A 23,294-nucleotide genomic window follows, 5' to 3' on the forward strand; every position below is an offset into this window, starting at 1 on the left:
CACTCGTCTTATTTAAATTTTTTTGAAATTATTATTTATTTTATTTATGACTTACTTTATTATCCACAGTACTTTAAGCACAACTTTTCGTTTTTTATATGTAAAAAAAATTGAATAAGACGAGTGGTCAAACGTAGCAAGCAAAAACTTAAAATCCTTTATAGTGTGGGACGGAGGGAGTACGAAGTAATTCTCATTGCAGTATGTTATTAAGAAATCTGAAGGGTTAAGCTATGCTATGCCTACTGCCTAGTAGAAAGTATTTTGTTCGTGTCACGTTGCCTGCCACCACATGCATCTCATTTGGTTTTTGTTCGTGGACCTAGCTAGCGGAAGCTTTCGTGCGCTGCTCATTTGTGTTCAGCTGGTCGAAGCAGCGCGGCCGCTGGCGTGGCAGTGTTGCTGCCTGCCGCGACGTCCCACTCACGTAGCCGACTAGCTCGGTGCGCAGGAAGCAGCTCGGCACGCCGGCACCGGCAAAGCTCATGTGGCTACACGAGTCACGTCTCGCTCGGCTCACGCACGCACTAATGCACGATCGAACGAACGAACGAACTCTTTTCGCACCGCCCCGACGCGCCTGATTCCCCACGCTGCCACACACCGGTCGGACTAGGTTGCATCGCGCGCAGGAGCGTAGCGTAGACACGAGCTGGTCGGGCGTTTCGCCGCTGCCTTTCGACGACTTGCTTTCTCTGCAGACACCAAAACGGCAACTGCCAAAAAGAAAAAGAGAACGATCACCAATCCTCCTCTCCAGCGCTGCACGCCGGCCTCTCTACCCTCTCCACAGCACCACGCGAGAAAAACCCACGCGGATTGATTCAAACTCGTATTACCAATCCTCCTCGCCATCTCTCTTCGTCGAATCGATTTCCTCTGTTAGCTACTCTAACTAAGAACACACAAACTTTCTCAAGAACTGATATTGTCTACCAATTCGACAGGATTGGCACCGCCGCCGCTATCACTGCCTTCTTTCTTGCCGAATGAAACAGAATATTACAGAGTTAGTTATATCGCTCTCTCACCAATTCACACTCCACACGCAACTCACACCCTTACAGCTGGCCTGGGCCTTAAGCCCACTCTGGCCCAAACACCCTTGGGTTACGTTTAATCATTCTTGCTGGCCTGTCCTTGGAAGTCTGCTTGACACCCTCCTTCAGAGCAGCACCCTGTAGCAGATCAGGTACTCCAGTAGAGCTGACAATCCCCTCCCCTTGAGACAAGGCTTGCCCCCAAGCCGGAGCACCAGGAAAACGCTGTTGCAGCTCCACATGATCTTCCCAGGTTTCCTGTCCAGCAACATCACCAGACCATCGAACTAAAACTTGTGGAACCACAGAGTTACCTCGACGAGACTGACGACTGTCAAGCACAGCCACCGGCACCTTCAGATGAGATAAGGCAGGAAGCTGAGGTTGAACAGAAGGAGAGAATCCAACAGCAGATTTAAGTTGAGAAACATGAAAAACAGGATGAATGGTGCTATCAGGAGGTAACTGTAACTTGTATGCCACTAACCCAACTTTACTCAGGATCTGGAAAGGCCCAAAATAACAAAAGCACAACTTGTGATTAGCTTTCCTAGCGACTGAAGATTGCACATAAGGCTGAAGCTTGAGAAAAACCCAATCACCCACTGAAAATTCCCGGAAGCTTCTCTTCTTGTCAGCATACTGTTTCATTTGTTGTTGAGCTCTGTCCAAGTGCTGCTTCAACAATTGAGTCATCAACCTTCGCTCTGTGAGCCATTCAGTCAAATCAGGGATACTACAAGCATCTTCACGAATACCAAAATGATTAGGAGGATAGCCATACAACACTTCAAAAGGGGTCTTTGACAAAGCTAAATGATAAGAAGTATTAAACTAGAACTCAGCAAGATATAACCAAGAGCTCCATTTGGTAGGCACAACATGAACAAAACAGCGTAAATAGATTTCCAGACATTGATTCACACGTTCCATTTGACCATCTGTTTGTGGGTGATAAGCCGTACTGAGATGCAGCTGAGTACCAGAACGAGTAAATAACTGATCCCAAAACTGACTGGTGAAGATCTTATCTCTATCAGAAATTATCACAGAAGGCAAACCATACAACTTATACACATTACACATAAAAGCTTGGGCCACATCCACAGCAGAAAATGGATGAGATAGAGGAACAAAGTGAGAGTACTTGGAGAACTTATCAACCACCACCAAAATGCAGTCAAATCGACCAGATTTAGGTAAACCTTCTATAAAATCCATAGAAATAATTTGCCATGCACCATCAGGGACTGGAAGAGGTTGTAATAAACCTGGATACTTGGATCTGTCAGGTTTAGCTTGCAAACAGATTTGACAGCCTTTAATCGAACGCTGAATCTGTTGTTTCATGCGAGGCCAAGCAAACAAAGCTTTGATTTGCTGATAAGTAACATGAAAGCCAGAATGACCACCCATAGGACTGTGATGAAGAGCAGCAATAACTTTATTTTGCATCTCAAGATTGTTACCCAGCCATACCCTGCCTTTATATTTCAACACACCATTGCATAAAGAAAAAGGTGGTCGAGCATCGGCCTTCAGAGAAAGATCAGTCAAAAGTTGGGCAGAGAAGTTATCCTGAAGATAACCATCAGTGACTTCCTTAAGCTACACAGGAGCACAGCTAGAAACCAACTGCAATTCACTGGAGTCATCATTATATTTTCTAGAAAGGGCATCAGCTGCTGCATTGCTGGACCCTTTCCTATAACAAATCTTAAACTGCAACCCTAACAGTTTAGTAAAAGCTTTGTGTTGCCAAGGAGTATTTAATCTTTGTTCATTGAGATGCATAAGGCTATGGTGATCAGTTAATATAACAAATTCACCTTGCTGCAGATAAGATCTCCAATGATCAATATCCAGTAAAATAGCCAAATACTCTTTCTCATAGGCAGATAATCCTTTAGTCTTAACACCCAAAGCCTTACTAACAAAAGCAATTGGATGACCCTGCTGAGATAAAACTGCCCCAATGCCCCCATCACTAGCATCTGTCTCCACAGTGAAAGGCAAAGAGAAATCTGGCAAGGCCAGGACAGGTGCTGAAACTAAAGCTTGCTTCAAGGACAGAAAAGCCTGGTCAGCTGCAGGGGACCAAACAAAGGGAACATCCTTCCTCAGCAGTTGAGTTAAGGGCTTACTAATGATGCCAAAATTTTTAACAAATTTTCTGTAATACCCAGCTAAACCCAAGAAACCCCTTAATTTATTAACAGTTGTGGGCACTTTCCAATTGACAACCTCTTCAATCTTAGACTGATCAGTAGTAACTCCCTTGTCACTGATGATGTGACCTAAGTAAGAAAGCTGAGGCTGAGCAAAAGAGCACTTAGAGAGTTTAACTTTCCATTGATGTTGACAAAGTAATTGCAGCACTTGCCTGAGATGGCTCAAATGAGAGGAAAGATCAGGGCTGTAAACCAATATATCATCGAAGAAGACCAAGGCAAATTTCCTCAATACAGGAGCTAAAGTATCATTCATAGCTCCCTGAAAAGTGGCAGGAGCCCCAGTGAGACTAAAAGACATCACTCTATATTCATAATGACCAGAATGAGTCTGAAAAGCAGTTTTATGTTCATCTCCGGCAACCAATCTAATCTGGTGATAACCTGCCCTGAGATCCAACTTAGAAAAGAACGTTGACCTAGACAATTCATCTAAGAGTTCATCAATCACAGGCAATGGAAATTTCCCTTTAACAGTAATAGCATTCAACTGCCTATAATCAATACAAAGCCTCCAAGTTCCATCTTTCTTTTTCACTAACAGAGCAGGAGATGAGTAAGCACTGTTACTAGGTTGAATAACACCAGAAAGCAACATATCTTTAACCTGTTTCTCAATCTCATCTTTCTGAGCAGGGTTATGCCGATAAGGTCGAATAAAAACAGGCTTAAAATGAGGGAGAAGAGGAATGTGATGATCACAAGCTCGCCTGGGGGGTAAGGTAGTGGGTTCTTCAAAGACAGACTGAAATTCCTGCAACACAGACTGCAAACCAGGAACAGAAGAGACTGCAGGAGAAGGAATTACTTGATGAATTTGAAGAACATGCATAATAGAGCCCAACTTAAGCATCCCCTGTAACTGATCTCCCTAGATAGAATGGCATTGATCAGTAAGAGCCTGAATACCATGTAATTTAACTGAATGGCCATCTTTAACAAATTCCATCCATTTAGCAGACCAGTCAACATGCATTTGCCCCAAGGAAGCTAACCAGTCCATGCCTAAAATCACATCATAAGCCCCCAATGGAAGTATCTTGAATTCAGTTTGATAATATTGGCCTTGAGTACACCAAGTACAAGCAGGGATAAAAGAAGAACAGGACAAAATGCCACCATCAGCAACTTTGACAGATACCGATTTAAGTAAAGGTCTAATCCCTTTTAGTTTGGAGGTCAGAGAAACATCCAAAAAGGAATGAGAACTCCCAGAGTCAACTAACATCAGAACCTCAATACCCTGAACCCAACCTCTTAATCTGAAAGAAGTGACAGATTCAGTGCCAGAGAAAGCTTGCTGTGACAAAGCCATCACAACTGTCTTAACAGAATCAGAGTCAGCAAGTTCCTAATGTGAATCATCCTGTTGTAGAGCCTCCAATAACTCCTGAACAATGTGTAATTGAACTGATGGACTGCATTTGTGCTCCCTGCTCCATCTCTCTCCACAGGTGAAATAATGACCCTTAGATCTGCGATACGATTTCAATGCAGCCAACTTATCATCTCTGACTTTAAAAGCAGACTGAGATTCAGGAGACATAACTGAAACAGGCTTGGGAGTAGAAGGGCCTGGAGAGAACTGTCTAGGAAACTGTTTAACAAAAGAAGCAGAATCCACTCGTTTTAAAGAAACAGAAGGAACTCCTTCAAGAATTTCCTCTTGTAATAAGGCCAAAGAACAAGCTGAGTCCACATCCTGTGGTTTCTGCATAAGCACACCGGAACGAATCTCCTTTTTTAATCCCTCCACGAACTTGGTGACAAAATAATTGAGAGGCAGTGAACTATTATAAGCCAACAACTGATGCATTACACTATCAAACTTCTCCACATATGCAGAAACGGAAGAATCCTGAATCATATGAAACCACTGACGAATCAACACTTCCTGCCTGTCCTTAGTGAATCGAAGCCAAACATGTTCAGTAAATTCTCCCCATGAAACCCCCACAAGCTTAGAGCGCATAGACTGGAGCCAGAAAGCTGCATTACCAGTGAAATTCAAGCCAGCCACTCTAACCCAGTGCTTTGGATTAATCCCATAGACCTCAAAATATTCTTCGCAATTGCACTTCCACATTTGAGGATTATCACCGTCAAACTGTGGACAGGACATAGGTGGTACCGATCCCCCAATTCCAGATGTATTGCCAGCACTAGCCCAATTCCCCAAAGTAGGATCCAAAACATCAAAATCATGATTGGGAGAGGTAGGAGAGGGAGTACCGAAGGTTTGACCAGAAGCATCCGGAGCAGGAGAACGTTCACGGGAAGGATCCTGAACCACGGACTGCAATTTCTCCATCTTCTCTTGCAGATCCACCACCGAGCCGTGTAGGAGATCCACACGCTTCTCCACCGCTGGGATCCGCGACTCAACCACCAGCTTGAGGGCTAAGAACTCCGCCCTGCTTTGCTCCTCCAATTTCTCCCGACGCTTGTCGCTTTCTTCCCGTTTCTTCTCTGTCTCCTCCATCTTGCGAAGAAGAAGATCAAGCTTGCCGTCGTGATCCATGAGCTTCGCGGCCTGCTTGGTGACGTAGCGGGGCTTCTCGTAAAGAGCCGTGGTGGCAAAACGCTCAAATCTCGCGGACCTAGTTGAGGGAGCCGAAGCTTTTGTGGGATTTGTCGCACAAGGCAACAATCCCCACCTCGCCCAGGAATTATCGCAAAATTAGAACGAATTGAGAGAAAAAAATTTCAGTTCGGCTTTGATACCAGATTTGTTAGCTACTCTAACTAAGAACACACAAACTTTCTCAAGAACTCGATATCGTCTACCAATCCGACAGGATTAGCACCGCCGCCGCCATCGCCGCCTTCTTTCTTGCCGAATGAAACAGAATATTACAGAGTTAGTTATATCGCTCTCTCACCAATTCACACTCCATACGCAACTCACACCCTTACAGCTGGCCTGGGCCTTAAGCCCACTCTGGCCCAAACACCCTTGGGTTACGTTTAATCATTCTTGCTGGCCTGTCCTTGGAAGTCTGCTTGACACCCTCCTTCAGAGCAGCACCCTGTAGCAGATCAGGTACTCCAGCAGAGCTGACATCCTCATCCCCTTCTCTCCTCAAAACTAGCTTCTACTCCCTCCGTCCAAAAAAAACTTAAGAGTAATTTCTAGAGTTTGAATTTTGTCCCACAAAAAACTAACTACCATCCTATCTAACATCGGTACATAAATTAAGAAGTTTTCTCTATTAAACACCCCTTATCTACCTATCGATATTACTACTTTTTCTAATAATGAGGAATATTTTAGTCATTTTTACTCTTCACTAATCTCTCTTTGGGATGTTAGGAATGGGTTTTTTATGGGACGGAGGTACTTCTACTCCTCCCTTTACTCCCGTACTTGCATGTTGGATAGTGTAGGGAGAGAGGAATACTGCGAATATTGGACATGTTGTATCGAGCCTCGGGGGCCGATATATATAGAAGATACATGGGTAGAGATAAGGAAGGATTACATGTAAGGAAGGAATCCACACAAATCAATCATATTCTAATATATCTTTATCTACCATCTACTCTAACAGTGCGCACGTCGTCGTCGACGACCGATTGAGCTCGTATGACGCCTCCTCCGTCGTCGCCGACGTGGGTGTTCCTGAACCGCAAGGCGCGCGTGTGCGGCGGCGAAGGTGGCGATAGCGAGCCCGTCCTGCTGCAGGGCGCCGACGACGTCTCCCTCGAGCTCGCCGCGCCGCCGCGCGAGTCGGTGCTCACCGTGTCCCCGCGCGTCTTGCTCGGTGACGTCTCCGTCCTCGCGCTCGACCCCTCCGTTGGGCTCGTCCTCGTCCAAGCCCCCATCCCCTCCGGACTCCGACGAGCCGCTACCTTGGGCCCCATACTACTTTGTTTGCGACATCGCCACTGGCACCAACTCCCGCGTCCCCTACCCGGGGGAGACGGGGGAACTACATGGTCGTCGAGTTCAAGCCAGTACTAGGCGACGACGGGGAGGACGACGACACCATGTTCGTCTCATGCGGTTATGACCTGTGATGATATGCGTCTCGTTTTTCATTTACCCTAACCTCTCTCGCTTGCATGTGGGCCCAGAGGCTATCGAATGCTAAAGGGGCATTTGCAAATTTGCCACTGGTTTTTTTAATTTTGCAAGGATGCTACTCGAATGATAGTTCCAGTGGTATTTTTGTAATTTTCTAGTGACAGTTTTGCAATAACTATTCAAAGTAGTGGTAAATTTACAATTACTCCAATGCTAAAATGGCAGCAGCCCTTGTGTTCGGCTGGGTTGAAGAAGGCCGGGGTGGCTACTGCGACGGCTCACTCGGTCCGCACGAAGCAGAGCCACCAAGCTCGCGTGACGCGTCGCGCACGATAGCTAGAACTCGGCGGTGAGCAATGCTTTCCCCCCGCGCTCCCCGCCCCGGCGGATGGGTTTCGTGCAATTCTCGGCGCGGGCGTCTCGCTCTTCGATCCTCACGAGCTCACCGGTCCACGCTCCCCAACGCTACCACGCACCAGACATCGATCGGTTGCATCGCGTCGCGGCAGCGTAGTAGACTAAACACGGGCTGGTCCGGCGCTTGCGGCGCATCGTTGGGCCTGGATGTGGAGTCGAGGTGTACGAATCGCGGGACGCCCTTGGCAGGCACAACCGGCGAGAGGTCGCACTTGGAGACTAGGTATTGGAAGTGCATTGGGGTCAAACAGGAGGTGGAGAAGCAGCGGAGGAGGTGGATGCATGATTCTGAGGAGAGGAAGACCCACATTGCCACGGATGGGTGCGGTTGCGACAAGGGCAACGAATCGGCTGCAGGCTGCAGCCTGCCGGAGGTGTGGTCATGCCGTTGTGGGGAGCAGAATTAAATTTGAAAAATACAATGTTCAATCAATTTTTTCAGGAATACACAGGATGCAAATTTTTTTAGAAATATATCATCGGTCTCGCACAACCATTACGCGAAAACGATGTGAGTGTGATGTCACGGACAGTATCACGCGGTCTCGCACACCAGCAGCGCGAGACCGCATGGTCTCGTGCGAGACCGAATGGTCTTGCCGAACCAAACAGTGATACGGAGCCATGTCGATTTAATTAATGGTTAATTATCTTGATTAGTGATTAATTAAGTTATTCACTAATTATTATTAGTTAATAGTTAATTAGATAATTTAATCTCTAATCAAATGGAGCCGTATTTACAGTACTATTACCGTTGGATGGTGTCGCTGATTGATTTGGCGAGACCGCGCTGTCTCGCACTTTTATCGTGCGTCCATCCACCACATCACGTTTACGTTATTTTCGTGCAAGATTATGCGAGATCGACGATATATTTCTTCAAAAAATTTTGCATCCCGAATATTTAAAAAAAATAAATGAACGGTATATTTTAAAATTTAGTTCATCGGACGCAAAGGGGTATAGGGATTGGATTTGCTCAATTGGCTCGGCCCATTACGCATGCAAGGAGGAGAGCTATGCCCAGGAAGTCTGAAATCTGGCATTTTAGCCTCTTTGGTTCAATATACCCTTATTACTTTTTGTCTTTTCCTATGTATATATGTATTATACATTACATATATATTTTTTTGTCAAACTAAAACTTACGTATTCATCTAAAATACCTATGTACACACAGTGGGCCCGCCCCTAAAACGGGGAGAATGTGTGACAAGGAAAAAAGAAAAAAAAAAGAAAAAAAAGGGTAAAAACGTAAAACAAGAATACGCGAAGCCACGAAGGAAGACGTAAAGAAGTGATTGTTCGAAGCGAAGCAACTCGGCGGGCGTCCTATTTATTCTGTCCCTCCTGAATCCGTCGCAAGAAAAGAAAAAACACCCTCCCTCCTTCTCCCTCTCCTTCACCTTCGTCTTCCTCCTCTTCTTCCTCCTCGCTTCTGGTTTCCGGCGAGCAGTTCTTGCCGGATCATGTGCTCTCCTCCGACGGACGCGCGCCGCAAAGCGCGCACCGCTGCACGCGCCTCCACTTCCATCTCCGCCCCACCTATAGGGAAGGCCGACGAAGACGCAGAGCGGCGCGCGGCGCACACGCACGGCAATGCGCCCTCATCGACCTGCATCCCGGCGGCAGACGGCGCACGGCGGCGCTCACGTGCAGCCGATTACTCCGAGAGCAGCAAGGTCGGCGAGTCGAGCACCTGCTCGAGGGCCCCAAGTCTCGGGAAGAGGTGAGTTTTCCCCCTGTTCTTGAACCCTTGGAGACATTGGGTTCATCTTTTTCTGTGGTTCTTGATTGGGTGAGGGTTTCTGGATGGAGTTGTGAGATTGGGTTCATCTTTTTGTGTGGTTCTTGATTGGGTGAGGGTTTCTGGATGGAGTTGTGAGAAAAGATCGGGTTCTTGGTTCAATTGCGGTACAAAAATTTCGGATTCGGGATCGAATTTTGTTGGGAATCATTAGATTGCGTTTCTTGCTGAATCTCTGATTGGTTTGGTTCAATGCAGATTGCTGCCATGGTGCACGACGATCTTTTCTGACGTTTCCCTCGTTGAGAGGAAGGCCAACATGTACGGCCTCTTCGATGAGGAGGAGGAGGAGGAGGAGGAGTAGGCCGAGAGCTTATTCTACTGCGTGGCACCGGAGTGCCGATCTGGCGTCGAGGAAGACCACCAGACCCACGCGGCTGGACACGACACGTTGCTCATTAGGTTCTTAGGCGGAGGAGGTGGAGGTTATCTTCGTGTGATTGGGGATGAGCCTTGGAGCTGGTTTGTTGGCGGGATCGAGGTACGCCGGATGCAAGTTGTTCATTGCTTGTTCCTGTCTGAATTGTTGATTGTTTGATCTTCGAAGTTCAGTTAATCTTGACCATTTCGATGTGTTCTTTTCAGTCCATTCCAGTAGAGAAGGGCAAGGGGAAGCTGGTCCCCCTGCGTCCACCGAGCGGGCGGCGCTGCAAGACGTGTGCGGACGTGCTGGTAGCCGCCGAGAGCGCGCTGTTTTGCACGTTCCAGTGCAAGGCGCGCTCTGGCGAGGTCGCCGGACACCGTTGGGCGCAGGACCTCCTACTGGACGATTTTGCTGTGCCATGCGAGAGGTTCGACCGTGTTTGCTGGGTTTATCCCCCCAAGTCGTTCTGTGGTCTTTGCTGTGGTAGCCACCATTCCTGCGCGCCTGGGACATTCGGCAGCAAGAACTCGAGGTTCACCACCGGCCGCGTGATCGACAGCGACGGCCGCACAGTGATTCGCCACGTCAGTGACCCAGACGGCGGGCGCTGTAGGGGTGTCTGTACGATCTGCAAGGGTGACGTCGCCTCGGCGGATCACGCGTGCCTTCGTAGCCTACAGGTTTGTTCATTACTACTTACCATTCAATTCGTGTGCTGCTTGCTTAGGCACATTTTAGTTCGCGAGAAGATAATTTTTAGGTGTCACATCAGATGTTTGACTAGATGTTGAAAGGGGTTTTCGGATATGAACGAAAAAACTAATTTTATAACTCGCTTGTAAACCGCTAGATGAATCTTTTGAGCCTAATTAAACCGTCATTAGCATATGTGGGTTACTGTAGTATTTATGGCTAATCATGGACTAATTAGGCTCAAAAGATTCGTCTCGCGATTTCCATGTAAATTTAAACAATTATTTTTTGTTTTTATCTATATTTAGTACTCCATGCATGTGTCCAAAGATTCGATGTGATGTTTTTGGGAAAAAGAAAATTGGGAGCTAAACCAGGCCTTAGATCACTAATGAGGGTGTGTTTAGTTCGCTAAAAGAAAATTTTCGAGTGTCACATCGGATGTTTGACCAGATGTCGGAACGGGTTTTCGGACATGAATGAAAAAAACTAATTTCATACTCCCTCCGTCCCAAAATATAAGCATTTTTAGAGTCTAACACGGTTTCCGATATGCAACTTTGACCAACAATATCTATAAAAGTAAGATGTTTTAAATAAAAAAGTTGCATATTATGATAGTTTGTTTAATGATAAATCTAGTAACATTAATTTTAGATGTTTGATCTTTTTAATTTCTTTTGCTATTAATAGTTAAAGTTAAAAATATTTGACTTATCACTATACTAAAAATGCTTATATTTTGAGACGGGGGGAATAACTCGCCTGGAAACCGCGAGACGAATCTTTTGAGCCTAATTAAGCTGTCATTAGCACATGTGGGTTATTGTAGCACTTATGGCTAATTATAGATTAATTAGACTCAGAAGATTTGTCTCGCGATTTCCATGCAAATTGTGCAATTAGTTTTTACTTTTATCTATATTTTAATGCTCTATGCATGTGTCCAAAGATTCGATGTAATGTTTTTAGAAAAAAAATTAGGGAACTAAACCAAACCTAACTTGTGACAAAACACAGTTGATGATGGATGACGAGGAAGTCGCGGTCTCCGAGGAGCGACACTACAGAGACGCATTTTGTTTTGATTGTGCCAGGGGTTTCTCCTCAGCGGTGTGTGGCCATCATCATGGGCACACTTGGCTCCGTGTGTGCTTACATGGTGGCCACCATGGTGGCCTCATCCTGGATACTTAGGCCATTCACACTGTGTCACGGAATCAGCAGGGACTTTCTACCTCCACGTAAGCAAACCACGCTCAAATCTACTCGGCTCACAATGCATGGCAGCATGGGTATTCAAAGTGGGCCCACCAAGTAATGATTTTCCCTACTTTTCTGGCTTGGGAGCTCCTCTCTCTCTCTCTCGCTTTTCTGCTTCCTCTCACGCTTTTTGAGCCGAAGAATGTGTGACCAAAGTTGGTCACGCGGACTTCAATTTAGTGGGCCTAGGAGTAAACGTGGCACTGGATTGAAGAATCTCGCAGACGTGGCAGCGTTGGGCTGAATGACAGATCATCCCACTGTGAATGGCCTTACGGGCCTGGATGCCGTTCAGGTAACTGGAGTTAGCTATACTAATCTAGTACTGGTGTCTTTTTTTGGTTTATCGTCTCACTCTGTGCATGTCTTGATTCTTTTCACTTTTCAGTATTGCACCGATCCAGCAGTAGCACCAGGTCACCGTATCATCACGATACGTTGCCCTAGCACAGCCAGGTGCCGTCAGTGTCAGTACAGGGTGTCAACTGACATGGTTTTGGATTGTTCCCTCTCCTGTAAGCTGGCACTTTACCACCAGACATGAGGGCTTTTGCTTCTATGGAGAAGATCACCTGAACTAGTATGATGTACTCCTTCGATAGACCTTTTATTTGGTGCTATCTCTGATCAGTGATCACCTGAACTGCTAGTTGGCAGTCTAGTGTTAGTGCTGTGTGACTATTGACACCCCTGATACTTCTATTGCTCATCTGTGCTCTTCCTCGTATTAATTTCCTTTTTGCATTATGCTTTGGGTATCAGTCTCTAGTTCTCCAGGAGTACTATGCGGAGTATATTGATTGATTTGCCCTGTTCGGTGACTGCTAATACTCTTGATTACTACTCCCTCCGTCTCATAATATAAGAGATTTTGAGTTTTTGTTTGCACTGTTTGACCACTCGTCTTATTCAAAAAATTTTAGAATTATTATTTATTTTTTTTACTTACTTTATTATCCAAGGTACTTTAAGCATAACTTTTCGTTTTTTATATATGCATAAATTTTCTGAATAAGACGAGTGGTCAAACAATACAAACGAAAACTTAAAATCTCTTATATTATACACTCACTCCTGAGTGATTGATTGTAGCAGTCGACGTGACTCAAAATCAGCGAGCGTGTGGAGAGCGTGTTTTTTTTAGAATTTAACAACTTTATTAAACTAGAAGCATCTCCAAAGGGATTGGAGAATAACATCTCCATTGTAGGACAAGACGTTGAAGGATGACAGGTATGAGTGATATTTTGGCATATTTTGTGAACCTGTACATTGGCAACAAATGCACTTGCTTGTTTTGATAAATAATCTGCCATTTTGTTTTCTTTTCTTGGGACCCACCGAAATTTGATTGTTTGACCCTGCAATAGAAACTTTAGTTGAAAAAGGACCAGTGAGGTGGCTTTTGCATGAAAGATTAATCTTGTATAGCCTTGATTAGACTTTGATTGTCTGAAATTAGGATAGGGTCCTGCATCTGAAGTCTTGCACGAACATGGAAGTCCAAAATATGATACCGGCAAGTTCAGCTTGAAAGGGAGAAGTAAATTTGTGAGAGAAACCTTGAACAAACACGCCCATATGATTTTGATGATTATGAATGAAAATCCCAAACCCTGAGATATTGTCTTTCCATGAAGCATCACTGTAACATGTAATACCTGCAGGTAGAGGGATATGAGCAATAGGTTCATTTAAGATATTGCTATTGTCGTCTTGATTGGAATGCATGCTAAAAGGAGTTTCCTGTTGAGTTATTAGAGTAATAAAATTTTGACTCATAATATCAGCTGCATGACAAGCCTGTATAGGTTCCCATTCTTTTTTCTTTTAAACTCTCGGGCTATTAATATGCACTAGGCTTTTCAGGCAGATTAATTTCGAAGTTTAGGGTGTGTTTAGATCGAAGGGTGTAAAATTTTAGCGTGTCACATCCGATATATGGACACACATTTAAAGTATTAAACGTAGTCTAATAACAAAACAAATTACAGAATCCGCCTGTAAACCGCGAGATGAATTTATTAAACCTATTTTTTTTTGAACGACTCGCACGAGACGGTGCGAAGTTCTATTGATAGAGCAGGAAAAAAATTACAAGATTACAACCCTGGAGGGTCGTAACTAGAAAAAAGGAAAATAAAAACCACCAACCCATACACCGACAGCGCCAATACACACGACCGGAGAAGGTTAGCACCGGACCGGCTGCCGCTAAGCGTGACCAGCTGCCGCTAGACCAACAACGGAACACAGACGAGATCGCCCTACAGCAAGGGGGTGCCAAAACGACGACTTCAAGAAGAGAAGCGACGGAAAAACAGTCGTCGCCGTCCGTCAGGCTGAGAGCCAAGACTGGGCTTTCGCCCGGCAACCACCCTTGAAGGGTGAGACAGCACGACAACGCTCTCAGGAGGGGGAATTAACCATCGTTGTTAGTCCGGCCAAGGCCGAGCTGGGTTTTCACCCGCCACTCACCACCTGCGAATCCACGGCTGACGCACCGATGCTCCACCACCACTCAAACTCTGCCGACATGTGGGGCCCCTGCCCCAACGCCCCCCGTCGGCCAGCCTTTGTGCGCCGAAGACCGCACCACACCAACCGACAGCTCCACCACGCACCGAGGTCGCCTCTTCCACCGCCGGCCGCGCCTCTCGCGCTAAGCCGGCCTTCTCCACCGGACGCGCCTCTCGCGCCAGTCGGCCTCCCTTCATCGGCCGCGCCTCTCGCGCCAAGCCGGCCTCCATCTCCGCCGCCCGCGCCTCTCACGTTGAGCCAGCCTCCGCTGCCATCGGCTGCGCCTCTCTACGCCAAGCCGGACTCCGACCTCTCCTCCAAACGCCACCACGCCGGTCCAATGCAGCTGTCTACCATGCCCTTGGCTAGCCGCCCAAGGCCGCCTTGCCTCCTCCCACCTCAGGCACGGTCGCCAACACCATGCCTCCTCCCTCCGCAGCCACGGTCACCACCGTGCCTCCACTCACCGCCGTCACAAGTCGCCATCACCAGCCAGCGCAGCCGCCAGCTGCTGCTGTCGCCGCCGTCGTCGGCAGTCGCCATCCAGCCGCTGCCGCCGTCGCCAGCCACCATCGCTGACAGCAACTGCGCCGCCGCTGTCGGCCGTCGCCATCTCCAGCACCTGCCGCCGCCAACTGCTGCCACCGCCGCCGTCGGCAGTCGCCATCGAGCCACCGCCGCCGCTGTCGCCAATCGCCATCGCCAGCCAGGTCGGCCACCGTCCGGCCGCACACCGCCGCCGCCACCACCAGGCGCCGCCGCCGACGCCCCCACCAGTGGACGCCGTCGCCGGCCACCACCCCACCAGATCTAGGCGGATCTGGAGGTCACCTCCGTTGCCGCCCCACCTCCGACCACCGTTGCCACACCTTCAACCGTCGCCGCCAGGACGACCGCTCGGCCCCACCGCCGCCAATTGTCTCCACGCCAGATCCGCCCGGGAGGCACGGATCTGGACGATTTTCGCCGCCTCGGGCAGTCCCCCTCTACCCGAGCGTGGCGCGAAGACGAAGCCCCGCTGCCGCCGTCCTTGCGCCGCGCGGCTTTGCCGGCGGCTGCTCGGACGGCGGCGAGGTGGAGGAGGGGGGTGGGGAAACGTGCGCCGGTGGGGGCGTTGCCTCCCGTGTCGCCCAAGGGGAGGGGACGCGAGAGTCCCGTATTTTTTTTTTATTTATTATTAAACCTAATTAATCCATCATTAGTAAATATTTACTGTAGCACCATATTGCCAAATCATGCGCACTTAGACTTAAAAGATTTGCCTCGCAATTTACACGTAATCCGTGTAATTAGTTATTTTTTCAATATTTATTATTCTATGCATGTATCAAAACATTCGATGTGACATGTGTAAAATTTTGTGAACTAAACATTGGAAGTTCACGTCAAAATTAGAAGTTTGGTTGAAATTGGAATGATGTGACGAAAAAGTTAGAAGTTTGTGTGTGTAGAAAAGTTTTGATGTGATAGAAAAGTTAGAAGTTTGAGGAAAAAAATTAGAACTAAACGAGGGCATGGCCTTAGAAGCCGAATCGGAGCGAGGCATACGTTTCAGAATTCAGAGTCGGAAGCTGTGTCACGTTTCAGAGTCGGAAGCTGTGTCGTGTGGAGCATGGATAAATTCAGTCCCCTCCGCTCTCTTTCTCAATCGCTGCAGACTCGCAGGACTCCAAAAAAAAAAAAAAAAAGCCTTGTATTACTGGAGATGTCGCCGCCGATGCCGCTGTCGTGGGTGCAGGACAGCAAGATGTACTTCGCCAAGCAGCGGCTGCCGTTGGAGGACCTGACGCAGACTTGCCGGAGGGACCGGTACTGCGTCAGCTGCGCCCGCGCCTTCTGCTCCCACTGCTGCGCCTCGCATCACCTGTGGCCGGGGCACCACCACATCGTCGTGCCGGTCACCGTCGACGCCGCCACCGGCCGGCCAACCTTCCAAAACCGCGACGCGGAGGGGCACAGGATGTTCCCGCGCGTCATCGCCGACGCCATCGTCTCGCACGACTACGCCACGCGGCTCCCCAGGGACGCCTACTGCGCGAGCTGCCAGGTCGCCTTCTGCGCCGCCTCCTGCCACCACCACTACGACCACCACCGGAACGGCGACGACGACCCGGTCCCCGACTCCGTCCTCCGAATCGAGGAGGGCGGCGGGCGGCGCTGCGTGCGGTCGACGGGCTCCGATTGGTGGCTCCCTTACCTGGAGAGCGTCCTCGGCGACCCGGTGCACGAGGGCGAGGACGAGCGCGGGGAGTACTACGAGCTACTGCCGATACTGACGAGGCCGCCGGGCAGCTGCGCGCACTGCCGCCGCCATATCGGAATCCAGCACTCCTCACACTGCTCCATGGCCTGCTACAACAGCCACCAAGGGGAGGTCGCGGAGCGGAGGCGGCGGCGGGAGGCCAGGAACGCAGGCCGCGGGATCGCCAAGCTGCAAGTCGAATGATTTCGCTCACCTACCAAGAATAAGCAAAGCACCTCAATCGTTTGTTATTTTAGTACTACTACTACGTATTGCTTTGTAACGAATTAATGATGGTTTGTCCGAAAAAAAAAAGGGAAATAATGGGTTGATGAGTTAGAATTTGTTATTTTAAAATACATAGGCCCTGTTTGATTCGATGGGCTAATGTTTAGCCCTCACATTTTAGCCTCAAATTAGCCCTTAAGAATCTAAACATGTGGGCTAATTTTAAGCTAATGTGAATTAGCCCCCCTCAAAACATTAGCCCCTCCAAGGATGCTAATGGGGCTAATTTTATGTGGGGATCATAAAAAAACAACTCTCTCTCTCATTCTCTCTCCTCTCTTTCTACTCTCTCCACCTTTTAGCTGCCTACCAATTCATGACTAAACATTAGCTCTCAAAATTAGCCCTGGGCTAATCTTCCAAACAATGCCATAGTACAATGCAGATACTCACAACACACTTACACTCACCTCGATGAAGGCATGCTCGCAAATTCTATCCCTATGAGCATTCTCGAAGACTGGACCAACAAATACTTTAGATTTATGAAGTCACCATAGACACATCGCTGTCGTGATGGTACTATAAGAGAACACACGTGCACATAAACTTAAGTATAAATTCTACTGAATGCAGATTAATATGATTTTTCAAAATAATTTTCTATTTTTTTAAAAAAACACATCGTTTAGTATTTCGTGAAGCATATGCGTGAAAAATGAGAGATGAGAAGTTGAGAAAGTGAGTCTAAAGTTTATATAGGAATAGAATTTATAAATAACTGAAATTTGGAATTAAAAAATAATTAATAACTATCACCTATACACAATACAATATAAATATTACATATTGGTTAGTTTGGTCAAGTTAGTACATAATTTAAAACTATTTTGGTATTTTAATATATTTCATAATAATATGTGAAAATACATATGCTATTATGTGAGAAAAAATAGCCGCGCAATCTGCGTGAGCCATTCAATTAACTCTACATTAAAAAAAGATAAATCCTTTCTTTCTATAAAAAGTTAAGACCCAAAACTGAAATCTCAGTGTTCCATATCATCGTTAATTCTCAGCCGTTTGATTGGTGGATGAGATCGCATATGAATCATTGGATGTGAAGGTCCTCGGGCGAAATGTTGAGCAATTCGTTTATGCATGTGTTAATTTATAATGCATGTAACGCATGCATGTACGGGTGAGATATTGAGCAGTGCGTTTATGATTAGAGGCAATGGGCCATGGTTAATGCCATTTATTCTCCTCCTAAATCTCTCTTAATTCTTTCAGATTATTCAATAATCACATGCATGTAACTGAACAGAGCCAACGCCATTTAAGAGGTTATTTGTTCAATATGGCAAATGATTGGCTATATATTGGTTTAATCTAAATGCATATATATATGCAGTAGACCCACCGATTCCTTTTGAGCAAATGCAATTTCAATTTACTAGACACTTCCATCATTTATCTATATGTAAAGATTAATCTTAGAATACTACGTACTGAAAGTATCACATGTCCCGAGCAATATCAAACCACCTTTGTTTTACTTTTCAACGACCAATACTATATGATTTAAATTGCTTTAAACCTCACCATCTTAATTATTTATAGCTTTTTTTTAAATAGTTGATTAGAGTTAAAAGTTATACAAGTGTAACTATTATTTCTTCTAATATCATAATAAACTCCTGCAGCACCGTATGGGGTTTCATCTAGTTCTTCTGAGAAGTAAAACCCTGCAAAACATAGAATATGAAAACAAGAGTTTGTCCCCTAGCTATTTGTTTTATTTAACACAAGGCAGGTATCTGTTTGTTTCTTTTATTGGAGCGGTTCTGACACTTATTTTTTCACATTACAAAGTCCTTATAGTATCTTTTGCTAGAAGTCTTAAAAGCTTAAACTATGCTAGGGGGTGTTTAGATCCCACCCAAAATTTTTATGATACACCTATATAAAGTATTAAATATAACCTAAAAAAATAATTAATTACACAGATTACGACTAATTTGCGAGATGAACCTTTTAAGCCTAATTGCTAGGGATGGCAATTTTACCCATGGGTCCGGGTATCCGTGGATACCCGACTCGATGGGCACGGGTGTGGGTGTGACTTTTTACCCATGGGCACTCCCGCTCGAGACCCGAAGACATTATGGGCAATAGGCGGGTTTCATTTTTTACCCATGGGTAACCCATGCCCGACGCGATACATATGTATTAGCTAATTTTGACTCATTTCTTAAATATTATACCATTTATCTCGGTTCATTTGTGATGCTAACAAATACTAAGTTGTGATGTAATTCAAATTATTGTTGATAACCGATAATTTGGTAATTATTGATTTTATTTATCTTTGTTAAATTATATCTTTCAAGTTATTATTCATGTGAGATCCATCGGGTACCCGCCGGATATACCCGTGCCCGCTGGGCATGGGTACGTGCACGAAGTTTTGCCCACTAACTCTTGTGGGTAGCGTTTGGGCGGGCAATGTTGGGCATCGGGTCGGGCATGGTTTTGCTCTACCCGCGCCCGACCTGACCCATTGCCATCCCTACTAATTGCTCTATGATTTAACAATGTGATGCTACAGTAAACATTTACTAGTGACGGATTAATTAAGCTTAATAAATTCGTCTCGCGGTTTACTGACGGATTCTGTAATTAGTTTTTCTATTAGTGCCCAAACATCCCATGCGACACATCAAACTTTACATTCCTGGATCTAAAACACCTATTCCAGCAGCAACAATTTTGTTCGTGTCATGCAGTTATGACCTATGATGCTAAGGCTGTGTTTAGATCAGGGGTGTAAAGTTTTGGCGTGTCACATCGGATATACGGATTACACATTTAAAATATTAAATGTAGTTTAATAATACAAATCCGTCTGTAAATCGCGAGATGAATTTATTAAGCCTAATTCTTATTTCAAGGTTCCCAACTCCCCCTCCTCGTTTTTCGCGCGCACGCTTTTCATACTGCTAAACGGTGCGTATTTTGGAAACATATACGAAAGTTGCTTAAAAAAATCATATTGATCCTTTTTGAAAAAAAAATAGCAAATAATTAATTAATCACGCACTAATGAACTGCTTCGTTTTCCGTGCCGGAGGGATGGGTTTCCAACCCAAACAAACGAACAAAGCCTAACCCATCATTATCAAATGTTTACTGTAGCGCTACATTGTCTAATTATGGTGCAATTAGGCTTGAAAGATTCATCTCGTAATTTACGCGCAATCTGTGTAATTATTTTTTTCTATATCTAAGACTCCACACATGTGTACAAATATTCGATGTGATATGGTGTAAAATTTTGACAAGGATCTAAACATGCCTAAAATGCTAAAAATGGCAGCCCTTGTGTTCTGCTGGGCTTCGGGGCGGGTGCGACTCGCGAGGGTGAGGGATGGCTGCTGCGACGGCCGACTTGGTCGCAGGAAGCAGCTCACGTGACACGTCGCGCGCGCCGTGAGCAAGGCAATGCAGAACCAAGCTCAAGTGAACAAGGCAAAATTCTCAAAAAAAAGTGAGCAAGGGGCAAGGCAGAACCAAAGCAAGTGAGTACGTGGCACGTCGCGCGTGCGCACGATAGAACGAACTCGCAATATGAGCAACGCATGCACCACACCTTCCCCCGCGTTAGCTCCCCGCCCCGGCGGATTGGTTTCGTGCAATTCTCGGCGCGGGGGGCGTCTCGCTCCTCGATCCTCACGAGCTCACCGGTCCACGCTCCCCAACGCTACCACGCACCAGACATCGATCGGTTGCATCGCGTCGCGGCAACGTAGACTGCGTAGTAGACTAGACACGGGCAGGTAGGTCCGGCGCTTGCGGCGAATATTTCCGTTCACGTCGATGCGGCTCGTCTGCCTTTTCCCCGACCTGCCCCTCCCCGCACACACCGAAACGGCAACTGTCAAAAGAAAAAGGGTAAATTTAAGATCACCCATCCTCCAACTCTGCGTTTCTGGTCTCCACCACGCGACAAAACCCAAGGATTGATTCAAACTCGTCCCACCAATCTTTCCCATTGATTCGATTTGCTTGTCTCAAACCCTAGCTTCTACTAGTGCTCCTCATCGATCGCCGCTCTCCAACTCGCACCGGGCCCGAATGGCGCCTCCGTCGTGGGTGATCCTGAGCTGCGAGCCGCGGGTGTGCGGCGACGACACCGTCCTGCCGCAGGGCGCCGACGTCGCCCTCTCCCTCGCCGCGCCGCCGCGCGTCGCGGTGCTCTCGGTGTCCCGGCGCGTCTCGCCGGCCGAGGTGGACCCCTGCGCCAGGTGCAAGTCCCCCTTCGTCCTCGCGCTCGACCCCTCCGCGGGGCTCGTCCTCCTCGTCGCGCCGCCGCCACCGTCCCCCGACGACTCCGGCGACCTGCGGTCCTGGACCGACCGCGACGGCAACGAGCGCACTTCCGCGTCAGCCTCATCCCGCGCCCGCTCTACTTCGTCTGCGACGTCGCCGCCGCCACCGCCTCCCACGTCCCCGACCCGGAGCGCCTCATCTTCAACAACGACCTCGGCGTCATCGCCGCGCCAGGAGGAGGCCGGGGGAGCTACATGGTCGTCGAGTTCCAGTTCATCGTTGGCGGCGACGAGGCCACCCTCCTCCGCTTCTCGTCCGAGACCGGCCTGTGGGAGAAGAAGCGCGTCAACAACCCCCTGCCGCGCTGGATCTGGAGATTCTTCGACGTCGTTTCCCACGCCGGCAAGCTCTGCTGGGTGGACACCGCGGCGGGCCTCCTCTTCTGCGACCCATTCGTCGACGAGCCGCACATGGAGTACGTCCCGCTCCCCAGGGTCGACCTCCCGCCAGAACACGATGGAGACTGCCGCGGCTGCGGCTACTGCGGCGAGAGAGCGCTTGCCTCCCGCCGCTACGTGCAGCTGAGCGACGGCAAGTTCAGGTGCGTGGACATGGGCTCTGCAAGCGACGGTGCTACTACCAAGGTCACCATGCACACGCTGGTTGATCCAGGGACCAAGGTGTGGACGCTTGAGTACGCCGTGAGCTTCGCCGACATCTGGGCCAGCGAGAGCTACAAGGCGGCTGGGCTGCCGGAGAAGGCCCCGGTGCTCGCGCTCGTCCACCCCAAGAACCCCGACATGGTGTACTTCTTCGTGAAGGACCAGCTCGTCGGCGTCGACCTGCGCGCGAAGGAGGTCCTGGAGTACGAGACACACAAGATGACCGTGCCGGAGAACGCCCGTGTGTTTTCTTACGGCCTTCTTCCAATGGAGCTCCCGCCCGCGCTCTCCGCAGGTAATTGTTCTGTGCGCTCGACACTTCCTTGATATTACTAGTGCTCGTCTTGTCAATGTTCTCGAATCTGCTAATTAGAACGGGACATGGTACTGCGGTTTCAAAGTATTGCTCCTATTGGTCGTGTAGTGACAGTATTGATGAATTTTATACTACTAGCAGTATGTCCTAGCTATTCTGTCCGTTTTGCGCGCGTTTATAATCTCATGGTTTGATTAGTTAGTTTTTGTGTTCAATGTTCCATGTTGATTGGTGTTCATTTGAGTTTCTTGCATATCTATTTGGCCATTCATATGTTGATCTTGATGGTTCCTGAAATTCATTAAATTTTGACAATGTCTAGAACTTTATTTATGGTGTTCGTTTTCACAAACATTAATTTGCACATAAATATGCATTACTCAGTATGATAAAAAGTTCAGTTCTGCTGCTTAATTCATACCCACTATCTACTGAAAGTGACTGCATGAACCGTGTGATATGTGTCATGTATAATTACACATCTTGCATCCATACGCTGAAATTGCAATACATTCATTTTTGTTCATGTAAAGAACATTTATGTTGCCCTGAATTTTTCTGAATGTACTAATAAGGTGTTAAGACACAAAGACCTATCATTGAGAACAATATACACAATTGTACACATTGTATTGAAGATGGATACATCTACAAACATCAATTCATGTTTTCTTTTTCATTCATCACTTAAACGTTACTGCTAGTAGTTTATTTTGCTGTATGTTGTTATTCCTAACATTTGCACCAACTTCTTGCTGCAGTCTCAGATTATTATTTCCTCTTGCTCTTCATATTCTCTTATTCATATATGTGAATATTGACAACCATATAGCACTTTTTAGGGCAAGATTATTACCACTTCAATTCCTGTCACTCAAAATCAAGTTGTTCTATCAATTATCGCTTCCTCTTCATTTTATCCTATAATAACAGAAATTTGTCTAGTTTTTATCAAACCATGCAAATGCACTTTTAGGGCAAGATTATTAGTGCCACTTCCTGTCACTCAAACATGCATGTTCGTTAGTATTTGACAAACTTGTGTTTTCTTTGATTGAAGGTTTGTCTAAGGAGGGTGCTGCCAATAATTCGAGTGGTGTGAGATCTGCGTCACTGGCTTCCCCGCCATCTGATCCCAATGGATCCTAG

The 23,294-nt window shown here is 47.0% G+C and overlaps 1 pseudogene; it reads left to right on the forward strand.

Moving 5' to 3' along the window:
* Positions 1-20,972: 20,972 nt before the first annotated feature.
* LOC127771115 (uncharacterized) lies at positions 20,973-23,294 on the forward strand (annotated as a pseudogene).

The sequence above is a fragment of the Oryza glaberrima genome, chromosome 1, assembly GCF_000147395.1.
Source record: "Oryza glaberrima chromosome 1, OglaRS2, whole genome shotgun sequence".
NCBI classification, from domain to species: Eukaryota; Viridiplantae; Streptophyta; class Magnoliopsida; order Poales; family Poaceae; genus Oryza; species Oryza glaberrima.